General features: G+C 39.2%; 1 long non-coding RNA gene across 1 annotated transcript in view; it reads left to right on the forward strand.

Moving 5' to 3' along the window:
- Window positions 1–27162, forward strand: part of LOC111743783 — an 80197-nt gene extending 53035 nt beyond the window's left edge. Inside the window, exon 3 of the long non-coding RNA XR_002781878.1 lies at window positions 26281–27162. This is a non-coding gene — a long non-coding RNA (uncharacterized LOC111743783). The remainder of the gene's footprint in view (window positions 1–26280) is intronic.
- Window positions 27163–27448: the final 286 nt, after the last annotated feature.

Consider the following 27448-nt stretch of genomic DNA (forward strand, 5'->3'; position numbering starts at 1 on the left):
TTTTAAGATTCTCTCTTTATCTTTAACCTTTGCCATTTTAATTATGATATGCCTTGGTGTGGGCCTCTTTGGATTGTTTGGGACTGTCTGCACTTCCTGGACCTCTCTGTCTATTGCCTTCACTAGGTTAAGGAAGTTTTCAGTCATTATTTTTTTCAAATAGGTTTTCAATTCCTTGCTCTCTTCTCCTTCTGGTACTCCTATGATGTGAATGTTTGTATGCTTGATGTTTGTCCCAGAGGCCCCTTAAACTGTTCTAATATTTTTGGATTCTTTTTTCTAGTTGCTGTTTCAATTGGGTGTTTTCTGCTACCTTGTCTTCCAGATCACTGATTTGATTCTCTGTTTCATGTAATCTCATGTTGATTTATCTAATGTATTTTTCATTTTAGTTACTATATTCTTTATTTCCGACTGATTCGTTTTTACAATTTCTGTCTCTTTGTGTAAGTTCTCATTGATTCCATCTAATCTTCTCCTCAGTTTATTGAACATTCTTATAACCAATATTTTGAACTCTGAATTGGGTAGATTGCTTGCCTCCATTTTGTTTAGTTCTTTTTCTGGAGTTTTGTCCTGTGCTTTCATTTGTGACATATTTCTTTGTTTCCTCATCTTGGCTGCCTCTCTCTGTGTGCAGTTTTAAACCGTAATAATGTCAGAAGTAGAAATAGTATAAACTTGAGAAAATAGGATTTGAAAACTTAATTGTGTGTATTTCTTATTCGCTTATTTATTCTCATGAATTTGGAGTAATAAATTTTAATTTTGATGCTTTTGTTTTAGTCAGTAGTGGTTATCTTCCATCAGAGATACTGAAACAAAATAAAAATAAAATGTATTATTTAAAATTCACATAATTAAATAAGTGTGAAAGAGAATCAAATAATAAAACTTTCAAACAATGTCATTTGTAAGTTCGCAGCTTTTATATGTCCCAGGTTATTAAAACCTAAAGCTGCACCAAGATTTTTGGGACACCCTAGACAGGGTGTGCTAATTTTTGTTTAAGAATAAGGTAAAAATAAGTTGTTAGTTTCCTGTTGTTTCTGTAACAGATTACCACAGATTTAGTGGTGTGAAACAATACAAAGTTATTTTCTGCTAGTTCTGAAGTTCAGTTCTGGAGTCAGAAGTCTAAAATGGATCATCAGTGCTGTGTCCCTTCTGGAGACTCTAGAAGAGAATCCATTTTCCTGCCTTTTCCAGCTTCTGGAGGCTGCCTGCACATGCCATCCTCCATCCTCAAAATCAGCAATCTCTTTCTCTCTTTTTTCTCTGTCTTTGACTCTTCTGCCTCCTTGCTGTAAGGACCCTTGTGATTAGATTGGGCTCACCTGGATAATCTAAGATAATTTCCCCATCTCAAGATTCTTCACTTAATCACATCTGCAAAATCCCTTTTGCCATGTATATTCACAGGTTCTAGGGATTAGGGCATGAACATCTTTGGAAGTCCATTATTTTGACTTCTGCATAAATATATTTATGTTTTGTTTCTATTTGCACAAAGAAGCACTGGAAGAATATATAAGAAAGTAATAAAAATGGTTATCTATGGGGTAGAAGTGAGAATTCTTAATGTATGCCATTTTATATGGATTTGATATCTGAATATATTAATGTATTAGCTACTCAAAGTAAAATTAATAATAACTATGCAAAAGGTAGGACCTACCAAATTTTAGATATCCCTAGTTAGGGATACCTAGATTATTTTAAACTCCGAACTTTATGGAAATAACAGCATAGTTTTTCTAAAATGGCTAAACTAATTCTATAGAATCAGAATTGTATGAGTTTACATATATGCAATGAACTGTTCATTTTACAAACTGCAAGCTCTGAAATCTGTCTTCAGTTCATTCTCACTAAGAAAATGGTAAGAAGCAATGTGACTCAAAGGATAGTTCTGTTCAGTGTGAGTCTTCTCAGTGTGAGCCAGCCACCCCACTTCTTTCTGTGTGGGCATGGTTATTTCTTTCCTCATGGGTTTTATGACAAGATGCAGCCAGTTCTTGGTCTTTGCTTGTGCACTCACCTCTTTCTGGACAATTTGTGCTTAAAGCTTTCTCTCTTGCTGTGAAATGAACTGCACTGGCTCAGGTTTAAGGAATTGTGGGCCCATTGAGATGGGAGGGGAAGGAACGGCCCCTCATGTCCCTTAAAGAACTTTAATCCCTGGGGCTACTGCGTGGCGTTTGTGCATGAGCCAGCCCTGACTCACCAAGCCCTGAAGAGAAAACTTCCACTGAGGACCATCTGCCAAGGCGGCGTGCTCAGGACTGAACTGTAATGCGTTCAGCTCAGAGGCTAATATCTCATTTCTGAGGGAACCTGAGAAAGAGAAAGCAGTTGGGGAAAAAACTCAGAGTGCCAACTTAATTGTGTAGTGCCACTGTTTTGGCCCCATGTAATCTGGAAGATTTCTCTCCTTTTGTGGCTGGTCCTTTAATGGAGACATGCCAGGCAACCCACTGGCAGCTCCCGCCTCCTTCTCTGGGCGGAAGCATTTTACGTTTTTATCTTTGGTTGCATCATAGAGAAACTGCACTTTAAGGAGGAAAAAGATTGCTTATTGTTTAAGAGGGGCAGTCAAACGACCACCTGTTTTCTGCAGATAACAAGCAGGGCACATCCTATGCTGAGTAACAAATCAACCCAGGGGCAGCTTTAAAGTGTTTCACAAGCGGGCTGAGTCACGGCCAGCTCAGTGTGACTGGGGCTGGTTCGTCATCTGAGCTGGAAACTGCCTCATGTGGATCCGTTAGATGCCCCTGTCACTTCCTTCCTCTCTGAGGTGTAGGCAACCTTGTGAGATGGGGGTAGAGGGGAACACACATCCTTCTGTGCAGATGATGAGACCTGGGCTGAGAAGGACAGCAGCTGGAAGAGAGCTACCACTGAACAGGGCCCCTTGGGTTCTGAGGGCTGGGCTGCCTGAACCACTAGGCCCAGAGCTGGGTGTGCACTGTCTCACAGCCACAGGCTGCCCTACGGACCTTGTCAGCACTCTTTCTAACACATGCCATTGGTCTCAAGTTCAAATGGGTGACAAGGTATGCATGGATAACAACAACAAAAGAAAGAATAGTGTTAAATGATTTACACCTGGATTATGATTCTTATCAACCATAGCCCTCTGTCCCCTCTCTTAAGAAGTGGTCTTTTGTTTAAATATACAGCAAGCCTTTCTTGGAGGTGGGTGGGGAAGGGGGTAATTAGAATGAAGGGGATAATAAAGGAATAGCAGGAGAAGGGAGCTGAAAGTTAGAGGAGGAGTGGAAAAGAAGAAGAGCAGATTTCTAGTTAGTGGGAGGGAGGCTGAGCGGGGAATGGCTTTGAGATACTGGAGGTACTGGAGAGACATTTGAGCCACTGGAGTGTGGAATGGGACTTTGGGGGAAAAGTGATAACAAAATGGGAGTTTTAGGAAAGTTTTCCATGTGGTATATGGTACAACTTCCCTTCTCATTATGTATCCTCAAAAGCACTTCTGTGAAGACCCAAATTGCTTTTCAAAGTTTGGGATCTCATGTGTGTTTCTGTGTATATTTTAAAATGCAGACTGATCCAAAGGGGCTATTAGCACCATTGTGCCAACGGAGGCCCAGGTTCCCCAGACAACAGTGCACCTTACTGTATGGTGGAAGGTGGGCGGTCCCAGGGCATGGGGTGGGGGAAAAGACTGTAAAGCAAGGAAGCAGGGAAACAAATAAAACGGGATGTGATTCGAGTTGGCCCAGGTCTTGGCTTCAGGCTCACTAGGAAGAAAGCAGTTTTCAAAGGACATTCTGGGGAGGCTGGATGAAACTGTTGCTCTCGGAATTACCACTGGGGGTGGGAAAATGAGTGAGCAATTTATCTGTCAGCTCCATCCATCTTCTGACTCTCACTGTGAAAGTGTACTCCATGAGAAATTAACCCTCCCATGTCTGTACGTGTGTTACCCAGCTCCTCTGGGCAGTCATGGGTCAGTCCTTTTGGCTCACCATGGGTTCTGGGGCTATGGCCCTACCCACAGAGAATGTTATGGGGCCCATGCTGAAGCCCAGCCCTCCTTGGCCAGGGAGGCTAGAGGAGGCAGTGATGGATGGTGGTATGGTAACTGTGGCTGTTCTGGAACTAGCAGCTGGGGCCCAGGGGTCAGGACAAGCAAATCTGAGAGGTGCACCAACTGGGTGTGTTTCAGTGCTTTTATGCCAATGGAAAAAAGTACATCTTCAAAGAGTTGTATTTCTATGTACTGCAAAATGTCAAAATTCATTGAATTTTGTTAGCACAAGATCTATACTTTCATCTACCAGAAAATTGTCATAATAAATATATATATGAAATGTATCCCTCTTAAATGTAATGTTCTTGTGTAGTATGCAACATGTGTAACTGTCCATGACCTTGAACTGGCCTCATGGGCCCAGGTCAAGAACAGGCTCACATAAGAAGACCTTCATAAAGTCCTTTCACATTGTATGGGAACATTGACTTGTTGACACTGAACACGGGTTTGCTAAGGATTCTAGAAGGAGAATATCAAAGTGGGAGTAAATGCTGAATGAATGAGTGAGTGAGTGAATGAGTGAGTGAGTGAATGAATGAAATAGTCTAGTCACAGAGGTACTTTGTTTCTCACTATCTACTCCTCCATCTCCCTCATTTCATTCCAATCAGCTCTATGTTATATATTGAAATTCAGAGTAATGTTTTATTTTTATAAAAAGATTCCCTTGCTTAGAAATATAAATTTAAACATTATTTTTCTAGCACATAGCAGAAATGCAGTTAATATCAGTTACTTACTAGATTGGCTCAGGCCTGCATGAGCAATATGGCAACACAGTCGGGCAGTTCTGGGTAGTATGTGTGGAAGACACATCTATGGGAGGCTGGATAGGCTGTGTGATGCTCCCCACGGAGGTCTGTGGGTCTAGTCAGTACTCTGAGGAACTTACTCCTGGGGACGCTTCCTTTTCATATGTACCGTAGATTCATTTTTCCTTTATAAACATCCTCTGGTTCAAAGCTTAGGATAAAATACGATGAGGAAGGGATCTTATTGGTGTAGTTTTGAAGGTACATTGTTTAAAAAAAGAAAACAGGAAAAAACCTGGGAATGAGGTTGTTTTGGAATCAATCAGGTGACTGTTAACTCTCAACTTCGGAGTGTCTTCAATTCTTGGACAATTCCTGGGTGTAATTGTTTCTGGGTCTAGAGGGAAAAAAAAGCAAAGTTGTCAAAATAAAACAGTCTCTTAAAGAATCCACTGCTGTAGACAGCCAAGGTGACTCAGTAGTTTTCCATGCAGGAGATGTGTTTTACCAAGCCTGTATTAAACACAGGAAGAAACTTATTGACTTAGAAAATCCGTGCCATGAAACTACCTCTGTTTATAAGTTTAAAAAAATCATTTCTATCCCTATCTTGTTCCATAGGCAGTTTATGAAGATACAAAGACTATAGCAAGAAGATATAACATTGAAGTAGGGAGAAAAAATAAAAACAAGGATAAGAATATGAAATGGAGCCTGAGGTTAGTACAGAAATGTTCACTGATCGGCCCTCCATTTGACTTTTAGCTTTTCTTTTTCTGCTAGAAGAGAGAAACCAGATAAATTAATATGATTTTTCAGAGTAAGAGGGACAGGTGCTCAGGGGAAATGAAAAGAGCTCTGATCTGTACTGTATGAAAAGGAAATGAGGCAGTAAAGGAAGGTCAGTGGAGAGAACAACAGCAGGATAGGAGGAAGCAGGAGGTGACGGAACATAATCTCCCATGCCCATGGAAATTTCTAGAAGGAGGGCACCAGCAAGGTACAATTAGGCCAATCCTAATTGGCCGGTTGTGGTAATGGGGTGACTTACTGGATCTGAGCTAACTGAGGAAAAAACAACAAAATAGTCTTGTCTAACCTTAATACCACTTTATATTTTTCTTTTCTTATATGGTTTATCTAATATTTCACACATGTCCTCTTATTTCTTGACTTCACTTGGATTAGCCAACATTACAAAATAGTCTCCAAAATGTTATTTTCTTTATGGCAACATTACAAAATAGTCTCCAAAATGCTATTTTCTTTATTTTCCTTATTGTAGGCACTTATATTATTTTCAATAAACTTAACAAATTTTTGAAGGGTGGGATATACAGTGTAGTATATTGGAAAAGGCATTGCTTTGGAGTCAGAAGAACCTGGAGTTAAAATTCAACTCCTCCAAACAAACAGAGACTCATGGACATAGACTATAGACTACTGGTTACCAGAGGGAGAGGGGAGTGGGGGAAGGTAGATGGGGTAAAAGGATCAAATATGTGGTGACAGAAAGAAATCTTACTATGGGAGGTGAACACACAATGTAAATATATATATATGCCTTACTGTTAAAATATACAGGTAAAACTTATGGCATTTCATTAACCAATGCCACCATAAACAATTAATTAATTAATTAAAAACCAATCCAGCTCTTCAATGTAATACATATGTATGAGTGACCTTAACTAGAAAATGGGAGATGATATATCCCACATACCCCTTGCCCAGGGACTACTTGATAAGTGGTGGTCGTTATTACTGAAAGTAGCTTGTAATCTCCTCATTAATTCTTTTAAGGATCTAAGTTTGAGAATCATTAACCTATATATTTTTCCTCCTATAGAAATATAAAAGAGGATACCACTAGCTGGTGGAGGGGAAATTATTTACTTATAGCAATGCAATCTAATTTAATGCTTCTCAACTTTTTAACCATGACCCAGACTATGAAATACATTACACTGATACCCATATACACACACTGATCTGTAACTGGAAAAAAATCCTGAAACAGTATTTGGATATTTTCTTTTCTTTTCCATTCCATTTAATGAAAAATTGGACTCACTAAATTGATTTTATGACCTACTAGTGGGCCTCAACCTACAGCTTGAAAAACACTGGTATAAATTACAGCTTTGTTCTATGAATACGTGCAGTGCCTATGGATTTAGTTCTACTACAACTTTCGGACCAAGATACAATGAATTATTTCATTAAAAAAAAAAACAAAGTAAATTAATTTCCAAGCTCCCATTCTTTCTCTAGATATTGTTAAAAATGTAATCTTGGTCATCATTGTGGTTCTTTCCTTTGACCCTCTCAGAAAGGGTTCTGCAAAGGTCATGGAGTCTCATGCAGCTCAACTTTGGGGGAGGGCCTTCTCTCTTTAGGTCTGAGCTCTTATGGTCCTTAAAGGATGGGTGAAGCCATGACTTGCATGACAAGCTTCCCCAGGGCAGGCTTGCAGAGGCTGGGACTCTGGTACCCAGGGCACAATTCCTCTAGCTGCATTATGCAGGCCATTCCCCTGAGGTTCTGCTCCCATGTGGCATTCTGCAGTGCAGTAGGTCCTTCCACTCCTGGGCTCGCTCGTCAACCCCTTCTAGAACTAGGACAGTATTCCTCTAAGTTATGGTCATGTCTGTTCTCTCACTATCCAAGCAATGTCAGAGCCTCTCTCTCATCTGGGACTGAGACTTACTGCTTCTTAACTCTGCCCTGCAGTCCTTGAAGCTAAGGTCTAGAATCAAATTTTGTGTGCCTTAAATATGCACAGACGAGGCTGCCAGGGCCGAGTGGGGCAGTAAGAAAAGCCCTAATTTTGTATTTAAGATGATAGATTCCAGTTTGGAATTTACTTCTTTAGTGTGGCATGGCAGATATTGTATAGAACCCAACACAGAGTGATGCTCAACAAATATTTGTGGAATGAATGATTTGGGGCAAGTCATTTGACCTCTCTTGTCTTCAGTTTCCTCATACTTTGGCCTTTAGCTGGAAGTGAAGCTTAGAGTAGATGGTTCATGGAGCTCATTGTTCTGCCTGGGTGTGCCAGGGAAAGCAAAGAGTCAGAAGCCCTGGCTACCCTCCATATACAGAGTGGGGAAAAAAAAGAGTAACTGAATGTAGTCACATTTGCTCTTTCTGAAGAAAACATGCACTTTTCTCTATTTGTTTGGTGGAATTAACTGTGTTTAGTTAAAAAAAAAAAAGCAATGCTACTTTTTAAGGCGTTAGCTTAAGGAATAGGTAGATTTCGGCGATTTCTTTCCATCTCTGTATTTTTATTTTTAAAGAAATTGAGAATTAAAGAACTTTTATTAAGCTGTTTTCTGTGCTCCCCAGTTCTCTCATCCCCACTGCCTACGACTAGCAAACAGCCCATCTGGAGGTGCACACAGCAGTGTGACGGCAGCACCATCTGCCCCAGAATCCACAAAAGCCTTTGGAATGCATGGACCAAATTGTACTTGTGTGAGAACTTGAAGCTTACTCATAGCTACCAATTTGCCTTAGACCTAAACTACAAATACTCCCTAAATCTAGATAGGCTTGGATAATGAAGATTGTGACAACTCAGAGTGTTTATTTTTTATGCCTTTGGCACTTCCCCTGAACATGCAGGTAAGTTTATAAAGTGACTATTTCCTGCCCTAATTCTTCTCTTCTCTTTACATGAATTCTATAATTTCAAACATTTATGACCCTATGCACATCAATATACCTGGAAAATTCTATTAATGTTGTATTCTTTTATGTTCTTATGATGATAGCTTGTGTATATCCCTATTGATGTAACTAACATTTGTGTTAAAATTATCTATTTACATTCCTATCTTTCTAACTAGATTGGTGTAAGAATTGTAGCTTTTCCATCTTTGTATCAATTTTGTATTTAACAAGGGGCCACACACACACAGTACATGACCAATAAATGTTTATTGAATGAATTAATGTAAACATTTAACCTAGGATCAGTTAGTCTATAACACAGCCTAAAAGCTGACATCTTCAGCCCTGTGACTGGAGCAGACATCACTAACTGATCACTGATCACAACGTTCTTTCCCACCAAGCTGGGCCATAACCACTAGAGTCCTTCTCAACACAGCACTCTAGGCAGATCACGGTTGAATAGATCATGGTTGGCACACAAGAGGGAATCTGTCACCTAACATTTAATCTAATGTTACCCTTGCTGTAAGCTGCATGAGCTGGCACAAGTCACGGCCTGCGTTAGGGCCAATATTCATTGGTGTGCCCAGTATGACCCAATGATTGTTTACAGCCAGCATCTGTTCTTACTAGTCAGTGCCCATGCCATGCCTGTGGTTAAGAATTTTGAGTATTACCCTTGGTCATTGTCATACATGTTCTTATCCTACAAACTTAGGTTCACTCTTCCCTGGGAAGGTTCAGATCTCTCTGATCCACCCAGTTCTGATGGTGGGGGGGACATTCTTCTAGTCTCCCCAGTACCAGGAAACACTATTCCTGCTTCCATTGTAGCCTCTTACCCAAGGTACCTTTCTAGATGTGGGGATATTCTCATCTCTGCCACACTGCTGGCGAGAGATATTGTCTGCCCCATGTGGTTTAAGTAATGAAGTTCCCAAATGCTCCTTAGTCCGCGGTGGCCTTGAAAGTGGAGATCTTGCAACCTTTGTCCCCTATTCTCTCCCTGCTCTGCATTTTGCACAAGCGTTGCTGGTTTCCATAGTACTCACCGGGAAGCTTGGTCACCAGATTGATGATGCCCAGGGACTCAGGAGTGTCACTGATGTTGATACTGCCCCCAATCTCCCTCTAGCATCTTTTGCCTGAGTTTAATCTGCTGTTTACTGCCACTAATGCAGCTGTTTCCCATGCTGGGACACAGAGAATTTGCTTCGTGTTGTTATTGCTGTGCAACCAGATTTCAATCATACCACCTTACATTTTGTATTTCTGTGGTCCAGAAAAATAGTCCTGCAAGTACAGCTCCTCTTTTTGGAGACAGAAATAAGACTTTGCATCAGACACATCTTGTGCCTCACAAGATCCCATGGCTTTCCCTGACTTTCATTCCAGCTACTATAACCAATTCTCATGGACTCCAGTTGGTTTTATGTGGGTACAACCTGGGAGCATCTTGCCTCAGGCACATGCTGTGGTCTCTTGCTTCCTCTCCTGGGGCATCCCTGTTGACCCCATGGTGTATAACTCCTCAGAAATGTTTAGTGTCCACATATATGCAACCTGAAAGTGTGAAGGCGTTAGTGGCCCGCAGGGCAAATCTTTAACCAATGTGAGATGGGAGCTGGAATAAATGCTTCCCCTTTCTGACAGAAGGCATTGACATGGTGTAAAATGTTCTAAACTATAATTATATTTATATGTTTATATATGGCTGTTCAATCTGTCTTGTTTATAAAGAAAGTCTCTTTTTGCTTTTTTTTGTTGTATTTGTTGTTTGACATGTAGTGCAGAAACAATCGATTATCCATGAGCTCGAAAAAGAAGTGAATTCACTCAATACACAAAAAATAATTCAAAATGTATCATAGGTTGAAATGTAAGAACTAAAATTATACAAATTCTAGAAAGAAACATAGAAAATCTTTATCTTAGACTAAACAAACATTTACTACATGTAATACCAGAAGAACGATCTGTTAAAAAATCGATACATTAAAATTCATCAAAATAAAAAAACTTTTTTTCTTCAAAAGACACCTTAAAAAATAAAAAAAGAAGTCATAGGCTGGAAGTTAATCTTTGCAAATTATAAATCTGACAAAACACTTGTATCTAGGATATATAAAAAACTCTCACAAATCAATACTAATATAAGAAATCGATTTTTTTAATGGACAAAATATTGAATAGTTATCAGAAATGATATATGAATGACTAATAAGTACATGAAAAGATACTCAACATCATTAGAGAAATGAAATTAAAATCAAAAGAAGGTACTACTATATACCCACTAGGATGTCTCTACTCAAAAAAAGCAGACAATAACAAATGTTAATGAGGATATGGAGAAACTGCAACACGAACACTTTCTGGCAGAAATGTAAAATGATAACAACCACTTTGTAAATCATTTAGGAAGCTAATTAAATATTTAAACATACACTTATGCCAAAAACAAACAAACAAAAAGTCATATGACCCTGCAATTTCCGTCTAGGGAAATGAAAAACTCCAAGAGAAATGAAAACATGTGCCTACGCACAAAGACTTGTACTCATTTATAGTAACTTTGAACATAATATCTCCAAAGTGGAAACAACCTGGAAGTCATTAGGTGAGAATGGGTAAACAAACCGTGAAATACTATACACCTTTACAGTAGAATACTACTTAGCAATAAAGAACAACAGATTGATACACAAAAGAATGAATCTTAAAAACATCTGACAAGTGAAAGAAGCCAGATGCAAAAGACTATTCATTGTATGTGTCCATTTATATGAAATTTCTAGAAAATTTAAACTATTCCATAGTGACAGAAAGATCAGTGATTGTCTGAAACAGGTAGGAGGAGTGGGCGGGGGATGCATTACTTTTATAGTTTGTGCAGTTGTGTTCTATTTAAGAAATCTTTGCCAAACCAATGGCTACTAATATTTTCTCCTGTGTTTTATCTTAGAAGTTTTGTAGTTTTAGTTCTTACTTTTAGGTCTTGACCCATTTAATGTATGTATATGGTGTAAGTTATAGATTGAAGTTCATTTTCTTATTGTATAGAGGTATCTAATTGTTCTAGCACCATTGGTGAAAAGACTATTTTTTCTCCACTGAATTGCCTTTGCATTTTTGTCAAAAATCAATCTTCCATATATGAATAGTTCTATTTTGGGACTCTCTATTCTGTTCCGTCAATCCATTTGTCTTGATTATACTATTTGTCTTGATTACTATTAATTTATAATAAGCTTAGAAATCAGGTACCGTATAAATCAAGTACTGTAAGTCTTCCAACTTTTTAAAAAAGTCATTTTGGCTATACCGGATCCCTTTTGTAGGCATATAAATTTTACAATAAATTTACCAAGTTCTTGGAGATAAGTGCCACTATAATTTTATAATCAAGTTGCTTAAAACCAACAATTAAAAAAATCCTGATAAGCAAGCAGAGAAAATAGACATATTACTTACAGAGTAACAAAGACAAGAATGACAGCAGACTAACTTCTCATTAGTAAAAATGCACGCCACAAAGAGTAGAGTAACATCTAGCTAAATTTGTAAATGGAGTCTGAAAGTCTATATTTTAATAAAAAAATGAAATCTATTTACATTTATATTGCTTACTGATACATTAGATTTTTCTATCATCTTATTCTGTGTTTTCCCTTTACCTTGGTCTCCTAGCCTCTTTCTGACTTTTAGTGAATTGATTGTTTTTTTTCTTTAGTTTCCTTTGCCTACTCTCCCTAGTAATTTAAATGATCTTTTTGTTATTCTCAATTTTTGACACAAATATTTACTTAGATCGTAAGGTCAATTAACATTTCTGTTCTTTTCCTTAAAATACAAAGATTTTAGAACTCTTCAAAATTAAACTTCTATCTTCCCTATTATCATTTTCTGGTACTTTAATTCCATCTTTTTTTTTTTAACCCCTATCTCTACCTCATAGTCAGTATTATTATTTACAGTAAATGCTGATCTGTATTTACCAATGCATTTACCATATGCTTCTTGAATATCACTCAAGATATTCATTTTTAACCAGTTGTTTCAGGGAAGGCTGTGAATAGCAAACTAGCTTGTCTAAAAAGATCCTTATTTTGTTCTCACTTTTGAATGATAGTATAATTGGAATAGAATTATAGGGAGACATTTTTTTCTCAGAATTTTGAAATATTCCTCCATTGACATTTGACTTCTACTGTTGTTGAGAAGCCTTCTCCAGTATGATTGCCATTCTTCTATAAATAATCTGGTAGTTTTTAAGACTTTTTTCATTGTTTTTTGATGATCTGCTATTTCGTTATAATATGTTTAGATGGGATTTTGTTTTACTTTTCCTGCTCAGATCCTGATATGTTCCTTTACTCTGAAGACAGATTCCTTCTTCAGTTCAAGAAAATTTTCAGCCTTTAACTTTTCCAATACTGCCCTTTCCTCTCTCTATATATACACTTTTGTAATTCTTACTAGACATAAATTGCGATTTCTCATTCTATTCTTTGTGTATCTTAGCCTCTTTGCTACTTTCATCCCTATGTTACAAATTTTTTAAGATTTATATTTCAATTCATTAATTTATCTTTAGCTGGATCTAACATACTATTTTCTCATCTAGTATACTTTTAATTTCAATAATAATCCTTTTAGTTCCACAATTTATATATAGTTCCCTTTCAAAAACACATATTTTTATATCATATCACCATGTACTTAACCTATGGTTTCTATACCTTCTTTTATTTCTAAATATTTTAAACAAATTCATTTTATAAACTCTTTCAGCTATTTCATTACTTTTAGTTTTTGGGAGTGCAGATTCTCCTCTTTGTTGTTCCTTTTGACTCCCTCTTTCTTGTGAGGTCTGTACATTTTTCTTGTAGAATGTATACTCAGTGAAGGTACCCAAGGTATACCCAGGAGTGTCTTAATTTGCTTGGGGTACCATATAAAATACCACAGACTGAGTGACTTAAACAACAGAAATTTATTTTCTCACATAGATAAATGTGGAGGCTAGAAGTCCAGGATCAGGGTGTCAGCAGGTTTGGTTTCTCAGGAGGTCTCTCCCTTTGGCCAGTAGATAGCCATCTTTTCACTGTGTCTTCACATGGTCTTTCCTGTATGTGTGTGCAAACCTGGTGTCTCTTCCTCTTCTTATAGGGACATTTAACCTTAAGTATCTCTTTAAAGGCCCTATTCCCAAATATGGTTACAATGAGGGCTGGGGTTTCAACGTGAGAATGTGGGGGTGGGGGGCCACATAATTCAGTTCAAAACAAAGGGTAAAGAAATGTCTCTATAGAACAGTTTTACATGGATCTCTGCTGTGTTTCTAATGGATATTTGTATTAATGAAATTTCAAAAGAATTTTATATTAACTTCTTAGTTTGGGAGTTTTCTCATCATATCCAATTGTAAATTCAAACCTCACACCTCCATTTTGATATATTGTGGGTGGCTCTTTTAATCCAGGGACCAGAGTAGACAGCAATCATCTTGTTTCTTCCCCAAATAAGGAGAGTTTTTATAAGTCTAAGTTCCTAAAAGGGATAGGATTTTTGAAATTCTTGACATTATGTAAAAGCCTTCTTTTCCCATGGCCCCTAGGAATAACTCTCTTGTCTCGGTATGTGTGTTAAAACATCAATTCCCAGCCAATAAGAACTTTGTTTGGGTATGATACCCCCTGGACCACACTGCTTGAAGTTTTAATAACAACTCTGGCTTTGGTTTCCTTTTCTTTTGGACCCCCTTCCTAAATCTTGCAAGATGAACTATGCATTTAAATCTATTTTTAGCAGCTTATATGTGTTTAGAGAAAGATGGTGGAGGAGGGCAATGAATCTCTTCCATGTTCACTCAGTCCACTCTATTGACTAAAAATTATAATTCTGGAAAGCCTGTCTTCATAGGCTTTATGTACAATAACAATTCTTCAGTTTCAAACCTCATTTGCTCTCCTGTTTCCTGAGAGACACCTTTAAGCCCTAGCTTATATAGTAGAGATTAATACGGGTGAATGGTCAATCTTCCTGATTATAATTTTACATCTTATCTGCTTCTCCTCCTTGAGACGATCTATCGGGTTCTTTCCTCCACTTGCCTTCCTTGAGGAAATGGGCCTTTTCTCCCATATCAATTACCTTAAAATTACAAGCCCAGCAAAAATTATTGCCACCAGGGAAAAGGATTTTATTCCCTCTGTGGCCATTAAAATGTGGGGGATCATTACTGTAAAAAAAGGATGAAAAATACATCAAGCCTGGATATCTTCTCTGAGATGATTTTGTAAGTCAAAAGCATCCCAAAGGGTTTCAGTGAAGCACAGCTGCAGTAGGGACTGCAAAATCAAACTCTAACCAAGCTCCTCAAGCTCATATTTCCTTTCTTTTCTGGGTGGACTCTCAGTGGGGTCTCCAGGGAGCTCTCTACCCACAGAAACAATGAGCTGATCATGATGGAAAAACCACTCCCAATGGGATTTGCATAATAAATACTTCACAATAGATGAAGAGAACAGTAATTACAAAAATGGAGAAAAGGCCAAGAGCTAATGGATTTCTTTGCTATATTTTCGTCAACACAGGTAGAATTATGTTTTAAGATATTTGAGTCTGTGCAATTTAAAGATCTACCTATTTCAACATTTAGGTCTCTTATATTTGTTCTGTCTGATCAGTTCCTTCTGAGGAAAATAAAATCAATTCCTTCTAAGAAAAAAAGGAAAAGATGACATTCCCTACTCCCTGCCCCTAGCAAATTACTTAAACAGGAAAAGATTCATTTAGAAACTAAGAAAGATTCTTTTTAAAGACTTAGCATAACGAACATCATTTTCTTTCAGATGGAAAACTGTTGGACAATTACAGCTTTAAAGGCCTTCTGATTGTAGCGAAGTGACAGAAACGCTTTAGGCGAACTTAAATATGGAGGAGGACTAAGCTTGGACGGTGTTGTGTGCACTTTAGTTATTTTCTTGTGTCAGCTCTTTGCACAGATGAATTGGAGAGTGGCGCTTCCCCATTTTACTGAATCTCTAAATTGACCTGTGCTTTTGGACCACCTGTCATAGAACAGTGATAAGGTTAATGTCAGCTTTTAATGACTAAGATCGATGGCAAAAGTCCTAGCTCTAGCTCAGGTCTCCTGTATCACCTTTACTCACCCTTTCCAAGTTTATTCAACTTTAAATAGTCGTCTGACAAAAAAAAAAAAAAAAAAAAGAGCCAACCACATTCCAAGCCAGAGAGCTAATAATGCTGAGGAAAATCCACTCCAAAAAAGATATTTCAGCAGAATTCACTGATATCTGAAAGCTCCCAACACCAACCAGTGCATAAAAGCTGTCACAGAGGATTAAAGAGGTTTAGGGGACTGAGCACTAATCTAGGGTTCTAGAAGCTTGGGTTGTAACCAAAAAATAATACACGTCTCACTCTATACTAGTTAAAATGCTTTTAAGCAGATATAGATAGAGGCATCTGCAAAATGAGGGCATCCGGCCATCTGCTACCATTCCTAAAACTATGCAATCCTGCAGTCTGCAAAAAAGGTTGAGGTTGGGAGAAAGAAGGGAGCAAAGAAGGTTTCCAGAGTGGTCTGGATACGTCTGTGCACAAGCCTCAACTGGAGAGCATGCACTTGGTCAAGTCAGCTCTCTGCACCTGAGGAAAGAGGCATCTGGAGATGCCTGCTGGCAGGTGGCAGAAGTCCTTCTTGAAAGAGTCCAGGCACTGTATCTCCATGTCCACCACACAAGGATATCTATATATTTATATGCAAACTGGGAGAAATACTTGCAACATAATAATAGGTAAAGGTTAAGAGCCAAAGACCTCCAGGAATCAATGAACAAAAAAATATTAATACCACAATTAAATATATAATTTTTATTTGTGTATTTGCTCAAAAAATTTCACAAAATAGGAAATAAATTTGAAAAAGTTCAACCTCACTGAAATGGTATAAATCAAAGTAATAAAACAATGAGATACCATTTTTATTATCATATTGGAAAGGATAAAAAAATAGAATTTAACAAGAGTAAAGATTAGGGAAATTAGCACTATTATGTAACTACTGGTAGGAGTATAAATTGATATAACATTTCAGAAAGGCAATTTTGCAATATACTTGAAAAGACTTAACATGTGCCTGATAAACAGCTATATTCATTATATATTGCTATGTAAGAAATTGCCCAAAAGCAAGTATTATTTCAATTTTCCTATGGAATTTAAGAATAGCTTAGATGGGTTGTTTCAGCTCAGGTTCTCTTGTGAGGTTGCAGTTGAGACATTAGCTGGGGTTGCAGTCAACTGAAGGCTTGACTGGGGCTGAGAGATCTGCTTCCAAGAGGGCTCATTGTCATGGCTATTGGCAGGAGGCTTTGGTTTTTGCTATGTGGACCATAGGGCTACTTGAGTGCCATTGAGAGAGACATGGAAGCTGAGTTCATTCCAGACAAGTGATCAAAGAGCAAGATGGAAGCCACCATTTCATTTATGTCATTTATGCCATAAGAAGTGATTCACGAAGTTCAGCCCACACTCAAGGGGAGAAGAGTGAAAGAATTTGTGGACATATCTTAAAAACTAGCACAGTTTACCCAGTGGCCACAGGTTATTTACACTCCTCCCACATGCAAAATACACTCACTCCCTCTCAAGGCCCGCCAGAGTCTCATCCCTATAAAGCATCAGTTGAAATCCGGATGTTGACACCTAATCAGTTCCAGGGATGGGTGAGATCCTCAAGAAAGTAGAATCTCTGGGCACAGTTGCTCTTGATCTCAATCATATAAAGTATGGAAACAAGTTCTACTTCTGGGAATACATTCTGTCAAAACATAATTTTCAAAATGTTAAAAACATAACTCTCATACAAATGTAAAATGAATTTGTGTCAAATTTTATTAATTAATGAGAGATTCAGTAAAATAGTAAAACTGATTCAAAGGGTATTTTGAGGATCTGTATATTTATAGGCATTTTGAAAAAAAGGATGGTTGAATAAAATTGCTAAGTTAGATACAAAACTGCTTCATATCCTGCAGGGTAGTAAGACCATAACCTCTGGGACAATCTTTTCTCTTGGACAGAAATCTATAAGGTAACATGTAACTTCACAATATCTGGGCTATATTCAAATAGTAAACACCAAAAGCCAACACAGGGACATTCTCTAGAAAATTAAATAATAGTCAATGCACTTGCTAAACAATGTGTCAGCATGTCCTTAATAGGACATGCATACACTCTTAATTTCCTTAGAATGGAACAATTTTAAGGAAATTGTTATGTTGGTGCACATATATTCAGTTTCTAAGGGTGTTTCTCATGGCTCTGTTTGCAAAGCGACATTTGGAATATGGCACCTGACTATTTCTGCTAGGACAGGACACATTTCCTAATTTGCTAGCTAGTAACCCTTTCTCTGGAATCCTCTCAGCTAATACAGGAGGCTAGAGACTAACTATCCAGTTTCATCAATCTATTTTTTTCTTTTTCTTTTTTGCATTGATCATTTCTACAATAAGGAAGTAGATATGGGCAGAATGATGAGCATTTTTTGTGTGTGTCAAATGTTCTATTTGTAGGTCTCCTTCCAACTCTTAAGAAGAATGAATATTTTTGGATGTTTTCTCATCCACACCTGAGAGAGATATTCTCCCCATTTTCCAGAGGCAAAAAAAAAAAAAAAGAGCTAAGATTCATTCATTCTGCAAATATTTGTTGACTTTCAGTTTGATTTTGGGCACTTTCTAGGTGCTGGAGACATAAAATAAATAAGGCCTCAAGGCCAATAAGAAAACTAATTATAACAATAGATGCAGTTCCTCACACCCTTGCCATCAAAGTGTGGTTGTCCCTGGACCAACACCATGGATGCCACTTAGAAACTTGGTGGAAATTCAGAATTTCCAGTCCTGTCCCAGACCTACTGGATCAGAATTTTCATTTTAACAAAATTCCCAGATGATTTATACTCACATTCAAATCTGAGCAGCATTGCTTTAGTCTGCTCTGAACCTACATTTATTTTCTGTATATCATCTCTTATTTAATAAACAGAGATGAATTTATTTATTTTTCAGTAACAGCAGAGCCTCCATTGCAGGTCTATAATTTTAAAGTTTATATTTGGACATGATAATACTAGAAAGTCATACCAGCATATGAAAATAGGAACTTACCCTTGCCTTCTCCAAGTTAATTTCTTGGATATATAGATTAATGAAAGAGACTGGAAAGATAGCAATAATGCAGTTATAATTATTTTTTAAGCTTAATTTTCTACAAAGTCTTTCACTAGAGCTGGGTAATTCTTTTTTAAAAATTATTTCTATAGACTTTAATTTTTAGAATTTTAGGTTCATAACAAAATTAAGAGGAAGGTACAAAGACTTCCCATATACTCTCTGCCCCGACACACGCATATTCTCCCCATTATCGACACCCCCCACCAGGGTGGTGCATTTGTTATGACTGATAACCTACATTGACACATCATAATCACCTAAAGTCCATAGTTTACACTGCGGTTTATTTTTTGGGGTGGACATCCTATGGATTTGAACAAATGTATAATGACATGTATCCATCATTATGGTAGCATACAGAGTATTTTCACTGCCCTAAAAATCCCGGTGTTCTGCCTATTTATTCCTTCTTGCTTCCCAACTTCTGGCTACTATTGATCCTTTGACTGTCTCCACAGTTTTGCCTTTTCCAGAATGTCATTTAGTTGGAATCGTACAGTATGTAGCCTTTCCAGATTGGCTTCTTTCACTTAGAAATATTCACTTACATTTCTTCCATTTCTCTTTACGGATTCGTCGCTCATTTCTTTTTAGTTCTGAATACTATCCCATTGTATGGATGTACCACAGTTTACGAATCCATTCATACTCTGGAGGACATTTTGGTTGTTTCCAAGTTATGGCAATGATGAATAAAGCTCCTACAAACATTTGTGTGCAGCATTTTGTGTTGACATAAGTTTTCAGCTCCTTTGGATAAATACCAAGGAGTGTGATTGCTAAATCCTATGGTAAAAGTCTGTTTAGCTTCATAAGAAACCTGCAAACTGCCTTCTAAGGTGGCTGCACCATTTTGTGTTCCCAGGAGTGATGAGTGAGTGTTCCTGCTCCATGCCCTCGGCAGCATTCGGTGCTGTCAGTGTTCTGGATTTTGGCCATTGTCATGTGTGTGCAGTGGGGTAATTCTATTTTAATTAATTGTTTTCTGGAGCTCTCAGCTCACATAATTGAAAGAGGTCCTAATTGTGAGTCTCGTACTAACGAAAAACTAAAGAAATTAAACTGCTTCAATAATAACCAGTTTCTGAGTACCACTGGGAGGTCTACCGTGACCAAAATTAGTAAAATATTTATGTTTTTATGTGGTTTAAAACTACATTTTAATTATTTTTTGTAAGTGATAAAGACCTATATTAAACTAAATGATAAGAAAATACTATTTCTTAATTTTGACATCAATAAACAAATATTTGTGTGCTGAGATTGTTATTTTAAATTCAAGTACTAAATGATTCTGAAGTTGCTTATCAACTTACTAATTAATAGATAGACATTGCTTTTGGTACAGATTAAATAAAACTAATTTTAAATCTGTTCGAATTCTTCACATATAGTTTTTTTAAACTTGGCAAAATTCTTTAGAGGTGTAGTTGTTGTATTAGAAATATAAGAAAACATCTCAAGGTACATTTCTAATGCAGTTGTTGAACTCTAGGGAGCATGGGTCTGCTGGAAGCAGGAACGGGATGGGGGCAGATACAGGAGAAGACCTACTAGAGGAGCCCTGATTTTCCTTCTATGCCTGTACAGACAGTAGGGGACAAAATCCAGGATTCTGAATTCTTGTTCACCTTACTGACCTCTACACTAACATGAAAATCTTGCTTGTAGAACTCTGGTATTCCTTAAACACACACACACACACACACACACACACACACACCCCTACTCTTTTCTAGATTTTTTTTTCTAACTAGGGCAAATCTGCAAAGATGAAAAGAAGAGGAAATACTAAAAATAACTTTCCCCAGTTAGTGATAGCCAAACACATGTGGGAAGACAGAAATAGTTTCGATGGCCCAAAGCAAAACTGTGATGCAAAATGAACTCCCCAAGTGCTGGGAGTAATTAGAAACAGTCATAAAAATGTACTCAAGACCTTAAGGGAACAACGGCTGAATGTGGTATTAGTGATATGTGGGGGACTCTGGCGACGTGGTTATGGTTTTTCAACTTTTTGGAACCTATAGATATTGATAAACTGACTCTGAAAATGATTATTTTTGTTATTTTTCACAGAACCATGGGTGCTGGGTTCCTTCTTGGAAAGTCAGAAATTCTGGATCTTTTAATAGAAATTCCAAGGACAGGAGTGTGATCAGAATTGCACATTTCCTGAAGCCCAGAGGCAAACAATTCGGTGCTCCTTCTCAGCGGGCCAAGATTTTGTTTTTGACTCCAGCATGTGAGGAAGAGCCACCTGTGGGCACCGATGAGAGGGCACGAGAGACTGCCAAGATCAGACTGCAAGTCTCATCATTCTGGGCTTGGACCCAACTGGCCAGCTGGTTCCCCTGTCTTGGAAATTTGGGCTGCCGCTCAGCCAGCTGGACAGGTACCCCTGCCAGGCTGCCTTCCCTAACCATGGGGGCTGCCAGACCCACCGTGAGGGAAGCAGGGATGCATGCCCTGATGTGACCTGAAGGGCACCTCCTTAACACTGCTGCCAATTTTCCTTTTATCACCAGCTTCCATGTTCGTTTATGATCCCAAATATTCAAGTTTCTCTTCTCTCTTTCCTATTCAAGGTGCAGATATTCAACTAGTGTATACCGGATGGGAGTAGTGGTTGATAAAATAGTACACTGCTCTGTACTGGTCTAGCCACCGCCCGAGCCCCCGCGTGCCCACTCACTGCCAGGCACCTCTCCAGTGGCTCCTGGACCTCCTCAGAGTCCAAGGGGTGAAGGGTCATGCCTGGCATGGCAGGGACTTCAGGCTCGTAGCACTAAAACACTGTCAGACGATTGACCTGCGTCCATCCCACATCATTTTTCAATGTCTAGAACTTAACCTCTGCCCACACCTGTTATTTCTTTCTTCTTCTTTCCCCCACTGACCCTTAATTTCCTACCTACTTAACCCAAATTCTGCTTTTGGCTGCCTCCCTTATCCCACGCTCTCTCATACAAAGTGCAGGCCAGGCCTCCTTTCTCTCAGAACCCTGTGCTTGCTCTTCCCCCACACTGAAGGGCGGCCGCCTTCCTCCGCCTTGGTCCAGGCAGTCTGTGGTCAGACCATGCTCACCTCCCCAGGGAGTCTGATCAGGGTTGGTTCAGGTAGCAGGCAGAGGACTCTGGAGACATTACACACAAAGCTTGTCACTCACAACACAGCCACACTCTGAAGGGTTTTGAGAAATGTTTTCTTTGGTGCCTCTACTCAGCCTTCTCAAGGATGGAGCACCGACAGACCTCTTTGCTCCCTGCCTGCCAATCCGTTTACTAAAAAAAAAAAAAAAAAGTAAACCTTTTCCCAGACAGGTCTGCTTTCAGATGTTTCTCAGCTCTCTGTTCAAATATCTATGCAAATCATTAACTAAAGGTCTTGAGTTATTCTGATACCAGGGATCCTTAGATTCCCACCTTTGGAAAATACAAAATCAGAATTGATAACCTTTTGATATGTAAACAGTTGCAGTTTTACAAGTGAAGTGGATGAATGAACATAGCTTTCCTGAGTGGGTACCCCCACGTATGAGAGTGTGCGTGTACTTAAAGGACACAGCAGGGAAGGATGTCCCTCTTGGAGTCTGAGTTTCCGGTTTAGAGAAAGAGGGACTATAAAGGGAGGTTGGAGGGAGAAGTGGGGAGTCAAAAATGGCATGAAGAAGACAGAAAAAAATTACTGGCAGAGGATGAAGATATCACTTTGGCTGGGGGAGTCAAAGAGTATGTGATGAGAGGAGGGTCCTAGGCCTGGGGAGGGGAGCCAGCTGTATTTGAATCCCAGCTTTGCAGAGGAAAAGATGTGTCACTTCACTATGCCTCAGTTCCCTTGACTATAAGATGAAAGAAATCATACCGACCTCACAGGATCACCGTGAGAATTACATGAGACAATGCTCATAGAGCCCCGGCACATGATAAATGTGGAATTAGCAGAAGCCATTGTTGTACAAGTTTCAAAGAGGAGACAGCATTTGACCTGGTCCTAAAGTCAAGGTTGGATATGGATGTGCACAAGGGGTGTTCATGGTAGAGCTGAGGCCCCAGCGATGAACAAGGCATGGTTCTTATCAGCAAAGAGCTTCTAAAGAAATGACAAAACCCACTTTTGGGGGCTGAGAAGATTTAAGTATTGCCAATCTTCAGTGAAACCAAATTTTTATATTACTCTTTAAATGCGGCAGGTCTTGGAAACAACTACTAAAGAAGACTCCTAATGAAAAAAGACAAAGGACACAGTTCTATGTGTGGGAAGAGCTGTTGACGTAGGGGTCTAAAGGTAACTATTTGTAGGTGGGCAGATGACATCAACAGAGAAAGACAGATTTGCTCAGAAAGGGACATTTCTCCTCAAGATTGCTAGGTGGCGATAGAACCACGCAAAAGCAGTGAGAATGCTCCTGCTGGTGCCGCTGACATGCTGGCCCTGGGGCCTGCTCTGCTCACCTGAAGCGTGCATTTCCCATCCCTCTGATACCCACGCAGCCATCCTCTCGTTCCTTACTGCCTTTCTCTCTTCAAATATTTGCTGAAGGACTAACATATCTCAGGCCTGCAAAGCACTAAGGAGCAGAAATATATGGAAAACTCTATAGAAATGCCAAGTCTTAAACATATAGCATTAATCTGGGAGGATGTCATATTCGAGAAATAGGTATCTGTTAAGAAGAGGTCCTCTTTAAACCCCTGAAGGTTCCCTTAAACCTCATACCTATCTGAACACTGTTCAAAGTTTTGGAGACTCTGTTCGATTTGAAGTAAAAGATACCACTCAGCAGTGAAGTACGGAAAGAGTGTGGCTTTGCCATCACACAGTTCTGGATTCAGTTTCTAGTTGCAGCATGAACAGCTGCATAACCTCAGACAAGTTATTTAATCTCTCTGAGCCTTGGTTCGACAACTGTTAAGAGGTAATAAATAATTGTATGTGTGAGGTATACAGCATTTAGTATGTGTTCCACAGATGTTAATTCCTTACACTCTGCTCTCTAGTGTAGGAAAAGAACTGCATCACACTGCTGTGTGGAGAAAGGAGAAAGATGCCTGAGCCAGTGCGCAGCTACATCCTCCACGAGCTTGTTAGGGCAGAGGGCCAGCGGACAAAAGGCACTGTCTATGTGGACACAGCCCTATACGCATGAAACATCAGTTAATTCAAATGCCTCCAAACACTTGATGCTTTAAGGGAGAAAATTAAGATAGTCTGAAATATGCTTATGAGAAGTATTTGATTTAGCAGACATTTCTTGAGAGCTCAATCGATGTAGGGCACAGGGTCAGAGAAGTGGAGAATTATAACAAGCTGGGACAGGAAACTGGCCAAATGCAGAAGCTTCATGAACAATGGTGTGACACCTGGGCAGACAGTGAGGGGAAGAGAAGATAGAAAAGAGACAACAGAGTAGGGATTTTTGCTCCCTTACTTCATATGGCTTTATTAATAGTTTATGGCAGCTGGTTTCTCGGTAATTGGGTTTGATGGCTTAGCCTAGAGTTGATTGACATGTGAGCTGAGGGGCTCCCAGGGGAACCTTGAACTTAATTTAATCATGATGAATTTTACATGAAGTGAAGTGTTTTATGAACTGCAGGTGCCCCAGATGACCTCGGTAATGGGTTCATTTGGGGGATGTAAAGTTTGCTGTTAGAACAAGAGTGTGATGTGTAAGAAGGGTCTCGGGCTCAGAACTCTGACAGTTGACTGGAAGTCCAATTTTGCTCCTTATTATCCATGGGACTTTAGACAAGCATCTCATGACTTCTAAGACAGGGCATGTGACACAGTTTTAGGATGTCCCCCTAGATATCTGCCCTGTGGTATGCACGCCCTGGATAATTCTCCTGAGTGTGGTGGGACCTGTGAATATGGTGGGACATCACACTTGTGATTATTTTACATTGTATGGCGAAGGTGAGGGGATTCTGCAGAAGTAATCAGGGTACCAAATAAGTTTATTTTGAGTTAGTAAAAGGGAGACTGTCCTGGGTGGGCCTGACCTAATCAAGAAAACTTTTGAAAAGAGGGTCTAGAGGTCAGAGACAGGAGTCAAGAAGATTCTCCTGATTGCCTTGAAGAAGCAAACTGCCATGTTGTGAGGAAGACCACATGCTAGAGAACAGCCCCAGCTGACAACCTGCAAAATGTAGGGACTTCAGCGTGATAACCACAGGGAACTTCGGCTGTCATTTCAGGGGCAGGCCATCTTGGAGAAGATGGCCGTGGACTTGAAAGAAGACATGGATAAGATGAGGTCATAGCCCAGATGACGCTCTGACTGCAGCCTTGTGAGGTTTTGAGCAGAGGACCCAGCTAAGCCGTGCTGGACTCCTGACTCCTGGAAATGTGTTGATTTGAGATGCTAAGTTTATGGTAATTTGTTACACAGCAATTGAAAACTAACTCAGGACTTGTATTACCTACTTTGCAGGGTTGTTATGAGGCTTAGAAAAAAAGGTATGTAAAGCACCTGGCATGTAGAAGACTACTAATGAATGGTAGCTTTTAGTTACATAATCCGTAATTATCCGATTCTTTTCTTTAGGGAACATAAATCTTTCCTTTTGAATGGGTCTTGTAAAGTACTAAGAACTGTTGAGAGGATTTAATAAAATGATGTGTGTAACATGCTGTAGTGCACAATCTGGCACACAGTAAACAGTCAGTGATAGCAGTGATGACGACAATAATGATAATGGTGACTCACAATCATGATGATGTTTATCCTGGTGAAAATTAGGCATATTTATCAATAGGACACAGATCTTCTTTTTCCTTAAAATTACTTTTCACTTGCTTCACAAGTAGCTTTTCTTGTATAAATAGCAGAGATCATTACTGAATCATACACTAAGTTACATGAACCTTGGATATAATCTGGGCCAACTTCAGTTCACAAATGAAAACAAACAAACAACCCCCCGCCCTGCCTGAACCTGAAGTAGACTTGTTCAATGCCACAGAGCAAATTAATAATGGAACCAGGACTAGAATTCAGATATCTTAATGCCATGGCCATTTCTATAGAATCATATATTAATTTGTCTTCTGGAATTTTCTCTCTATGTAAGACTCAGTGCCATCTCAGCCCACAATGTATCAGCAGTCCCTTGTAAAACTCACTTGCACATAATTTATCAGTCATGAACATTTATTTCAAGCTGCCTCGTCTGAAGAATTTATTATTAATCTTAATTCATTGAATTAATATTTATTGAGGGCCTCCTTTGTGCTACACTTGGAATCAAATTTGTTAACCTACAGCTCTGAATCACTCTAATATTAGACCTCAAGTTCATTGTAAGCCTATTCGCCCTATAAGTAGGTGCTGCTGTGACTACCATTTTATAGGTGAGGAAATCACCTATAAAAGGTGATTTAAGAAATGAACAAAAGACATAAAGAAGTTAAGGGGCTGGCTGTACTAAACAACTAGTAAGTGATGGAGCTGGGATTTACAAAGTTGGCTGGCTGCTACAGTGAACTTCTTTCTACTTTTAATTAGACTGCTTCCCAGAAACTGGTTTGGCATGATGATGATGATGATGATGATGATGATGAAGATGAGTCAAGAATCCCTCCGTTCAGCTCCATCACTCATAATTCTGCTGGAGCTGGGCTGATGTGTCCTCAATCCTTGGTGCCAACAGTATGACAGCTCCCAGCATTACAGGTGAGTGAGGGCAGAAGCAAATTTTACCTTCAGGAAAGTGGTTGCGTTTCAGGACCTGTCGAGGAGCTGTTCACTCTTGTCCGGAGATGCCTAGGTATTTTCCCCTTCCTCCTCCACCTGCAGCTCTGAAGAGAGAAATCTTAAACCCCTTCTACTGCTGTGGTGCCAAGGCCCCAGATACAGTCCTTACACGGGTAATGCTGCCACCCAGCTGCTCTCAATTTGGTATTGAAATGGTTCTCCAGATTTTTAGTTCCTTTCTCATTGGAATTCTCCTTATTCTTTGGCGGACATCTCAGAAACTTGGTCAGACACTGACAGCAGCCTGGATCCCAGTGATTGTCCCTCTACTCTCATACCCCCCCCCACCAGTAATGACCATGACTCTATAGGGCTCAGCAGGGTTCTAGCTGTAAGGAGGGTTAAGCTTGTCAACAGGGACAGGTGTTTCTTGTGGTTCCCATATTTGTAGTGAAAACAGGAAATGAGCCTGCAGGGAAAGACTGTTGAAGATGGAGGAGAATCTTCAGGCCACACGAAGTACAAAGCCTGTGATTTATAAACTCTCTCCTGCCGCAGGGCCCATTTTCAGGGGGCACCACATGCAAGTCCTGTTTATGGATTTGGACCCACGGGAACAGGGAGAGAGCAAGCATGAGAACAACTGAGATACTCTTGCTCCATTAACTTGGGGCGGAAGACCTATGCTTTAAAAACTGCACGTTGAGATATGCAAGGTGACTGAGTTCTCTCTGCAGTGAATACATCAGAACGTACATCTATGAGTGCCAAGCAGCCAGAGAGACCAGGCTGGAGGCAAATAAAAGAGTCAAACCAAAACAGGATAGGTCAGGATCGTCACTGGGATAGGCTTAAGGCTAGCATCCGCTACAGCTGGATATATCAGTTTTCCATACGTATTAGGTTTACGTTAACCATTGGCAAATTGTAGTTTGTTTATTGCATTAGTTCTTTTAAAATAATCACTATGTTGTTGTTA

This window comes from Pteropus vampyrus, unplaced genomic scaffold (assembly GCF_000151845.1).
Source record: "Pteropus vampyrus isolate Shadow unplaced genomic scaffold, Pvam_2.0 Scaffold122, whole genome shotgun sequence".
NCBI classification, from domain to species: Eukaryota; Metazoa; Chordata; class Mammalia; order Chiroptera; family Pteropodidae; genus Pteropus; species Pteropus vampyrus.